The sequence below is a fragment of the Octopus bimaculoides genome, chromosome 10 (genome assembly GCF_001194135.2).
Source record: "Octopus bimaculoides isolate UCB-OBI-ISO-001 chromosome 10, ASM119413v2, whole genome shotgun sequence".
NCBI classification, from domain to species: Eukaryota; Metazoa; Mollusca; class Cephalopoda; order Octopoda; family Octopodidae; genus Octopus; species Octopus bimaculoides.
In genome coordinates this window covers 56,587,467-56,591,642 of record NC_068990.1, presented here as the reverse complement: position 1 = coordinate 56,591,642, position 4,176 = coordinate 56,587,467, and positions in this window count along the sequence as shown.

Sequence of the window (4,176 nt, the reverse complement as noted above, 5' to 3'; positions counted from 1 at the left end):
GGTCTCTCCTTTGAACTGTAATGATTGTAATCTTGAAAAGCAACTTGTTCTTTGACATGCCAATAAATTCCTTGTTCAAATATGTACATATTTTCCATTTGTGGATAGTTTTGAAAGTGAGGCATATTTATTTGTTATTTTACATTTTTACTGTTGTCATGTAGATCACTCTACAATTATTATTAGTACAATGATTGCTCCACTACCCATCTTCAGTTAAGAACAGCATACAGTTTCTTTGTCTTGTACTTGTGCTGGCGTAAAAGGTATTATAGTGGATGAAATCAGCACTTCTCCCTTCAATTTCTTCAAATTTCCCTGAGAGAAGAATTTGAGAGAGGCAAGAATGATCTGTGTAGACAAGCTTACCCTCAGTAAGTGTTTGTAGACTGGAGAACATAGTTGAGAAAAGGCACTTGCTTTTAATTTAACCTTACTACTCCATAAATCTTTTAACTCTTTGTTTCCTTGATTGGCACTAAGTGATAGTCCATCTATTAAGACATTTCATTTTTTTTTTGTATACTGATCTTTGTCTTTTTTCTTTGTTTTTTGGGGTGTTTTTTGTTTTGGTTTTTCATAATTGAGTCTGCAAACCTTATCTCCTGTTTTTATAATTTGTTCTTTTAATGTTTTCATATCTGTCAGCTTTGTGGTAAATAAAAGAAATGATTATTGTGGTTTGGCAGAATAATAAGAGCTTCAAACAAATTAGTATTTGTTCCAATCCTTTACATTCAGAGTTCAAATCTTTTTAAGGTTGATAAAATAAAGCACCGGTCAAATACCGAGGCCAATTTAATCAACTCCAAATTTCCAAATTTCAGGCATTGTGCCTAGATCAGAAACAATTGTTATTATAACTGAGCTGCTCTGATTATAAATATCAATGCTCCATAAATTTACACAGCAAATTTATTCTCTTAAAGTTGGAATTTTTGCTTTTAACTCTTTAGTGTACAGATTACTCTGTCAAGTGTAATGCTTATTTATTCACACTGCTTTGAATTAATCATGAATTATCTCGTAGATTTGACATTTTGTATAAAAGCTACAATGTATCTCTCTATATCTATCAGTTTATTGTTCATGTAGTAAGCTATCAAATTTTTACATTCTCTCAATTTCCTGTAATTCAACCAGTTTCATGGCCCCAGCAGACAAACTGGAAACAGCATTGGCATTTCAATGATATGATTATATATTTTTAGAATGGCATTGTAGAGTAGGTATGAGATGTTGAGTCTGGCCAGTTTTAACATAAATCAGGTAGAATATTTAGGCTGGATATGGCTGCTTTAAATGCTAAAGTGTTGAAACAGTTTAAGATATTCTTGGAGGAAAACTCACAGTTTCTATCTTTATTAAGGAAGATAGTTATTTTACTCCATCAGCAACAGGCAGTAAGCAAATACATTAATTTTTAAAATAATATAAAGAAGAGGAGTAGTAAGAGTAAACTATCACAGACGTAGTAAATGTAAAGGCCGCATATAATGTAAGATCTTTCTCCTGTGTGGGTTTAAAGAGTTGTGGCAGTTTCAGGAAAGGAAAACTGTATGAAACAGTGGAAACCTTCTTCTGAAGTGATAAAGAAGTGAAAATGCATTTTGCTAACAATTATATTTTATCTTTATCTTTTACTTGCTTCAGTCATTAGAATGTGGCCATACTGGAGTACCACCTTGAAGAATTTTTAGTCAAATGAATCAACCCCTGTACTTTTTATTTTTTAAAGCCTGGTACTTAATCTATGGCTTCTTTTGCTGAACCGCTAAGTTATGGGGATGTGAACACACCAACACTGGTTGTCAAGTGGTGATGGGGACACAAACACAGACACAAAGACACAGATACCCCATCTATATATATATGACAAGCTTCTTTCAGTTTCCATCCACCAAATCCACTTACAAGGCTTTGGTTGGCTCAAGGCTATAGTAGAAGACACTTGCCTAAACTTCCATACAGCCGGACTGAGCCTTGAACTATGCGGTTGACAAGCAAACCTCTTTACCACACACCCACACTTGAAGTAATTTAACTTAATGCTCACCTGCAAGTGTCATCATTCCGTCAAAGTCATAATTCAGTTTACACTACCAAACTTAGATTAGTTTTGTTTGGTGACAATGGTAGAACAACATGGTGAGTTAAAAAATTTTCAGTCTTCTCTCATGAGAAATGCTTGGGAACACAACTGGAGAATCAGCCATTAATTGCACCTGAACATATTGATTTCAAATTTTCCTACAAGGTCAGCAGTTTTAGGGAGAGGAGGGAATAAATTGATTACATTGACCTCACTGCTCCCCCAATACTTATTTTATCGACCTCAAAAGGATGAAAGGTAAAGTCAACTTCAGTAGATTTTGAACTCAGAACATGAAGACAGAGGAAATACCACTAAGCATTCTTTCCAGTATGCTAATGATTCTGCCAACTTGCCACCTTATCACACCTCAACATATTTTTTAAAGAATTCCGGATCAGTTCCGTAGTGAAAGTATACAAAAAGGTGATTGGCAAGGAGACAAAAACCAAATTACTTCAATAGATTTTTCTGCTCCATATCCAAAATCATCATTGTTAACAATCATCAAAATCAACAGACATCAAAATCAAGAGAAAAGAACTGCAAAAATACAATTCCATCTACACCTTCTACAAATATATCTGAATAATCATCATTAAAAGCTTCTAAGACACTATCTGGCCACTGCAAGTTGAAGGTTTCCCCAAGCTGTGCCAAATGATCTTATCCTATTCCACTAAAATTATAGATTTTTCAATGTCTGTCTCTTTTCTTTACACAGTTTTGTCTATTTGATGTTGGGTCACATTGTCTTTCTTCCAAACATAAAGAAATTATGAAATTCTCCAGAGCACACAGCTATACTACACTATTCTAGCATGCTATATCATTCTTCTGTTAATACTATGCAGTACTACATCATTCTCCTACTAATATTGGGTTCAAATTTGGGCACAAGGCCTGTAATTTTGGGTGAGAGGTTAAGTCAATTACATCAACCCCAGTACTCAACTGGTACTTATTTTAGCAATTCCAAAAGGATAAAATGCAAAGTCGACCCCAGCAGAATTTGAACTCAGAACATCAAGACAGACAAAATGCCATTAAGCGTTTCACTCCATTCTGCTCCTAATATTGCTTTCAAATTTCTTCACAAGGCCAGTAATTTCGAGGGTAGGGCAAGTCAGTTACATCGACCCCAGTGCTTAACTGGTACTTATTTTATCAACCACGACAGGGATGAAAGGTAAAGTCAACGCTGGTAGAATTTGAACTCAGAATGTAAAGACAGATGAAATGTTACTAAGTATTTTGCCCAGCATGCTAATGATTCTGCCAGCCTCCTTCCTTATATTTAAATTATATTAACAATAAGAGTGCATTTCTCTTGCTATAGTTTTCTCTACTTTGTTTTGCATATGTGTGTAAGCCTGATGATGGTGTGAGTGTGCTATCAGAAGCGAAATTAGATATTGACTAAAGTTTTTACCTCTGAATAGCCATATCATATAAGAGTCAGTCAACTTGTTTGTTGTCCTGACCGACCAGCAATAACTTTTACCAAGGGTTTCCTGTTTGATTTCATTAATTCACTATTTACAGAAGAATATAATTTAATAAGGATGCAATAGTTGGAAAGAATCAAGCAATAAGATTGACATGATGTTGCATGGGAGACTGCCGAACTTCATTGTTGATTAGATTTGTCAACTGTAAAAGATTAATTTAAGAGAACATTAGTGAGGATTACTAAGTAATTGCTATAAATGTGATACTCATAACCATTTTAATTAATCTAGTAATTTTTAGTACCGTAAGTTACAAAGACTAGGAACAGTTTATACTGCTGGAGGTTATTAGTTGTAAAAGAAATGACAGAGATTACGTCCTGTCCTTGATGGCTTCAATGATGAGGACCAGTGAGTTTAGTGATGTTCATAATGAGAGATTGGCAGCGAGATCATGATGATTCCTGGTAGTGGCATTGACAGAAGATATGATTACAAACATGATGGTAGGAGGTAGAAAAATGTCCTAAGAATATTTTGAAAGATCTGTCTGAAACTATAGAACACTTGATTGCATTTTGATTACTCTATGTAATCAGCATAAACAGAGCTATGCATGATGAAGCACTGGCA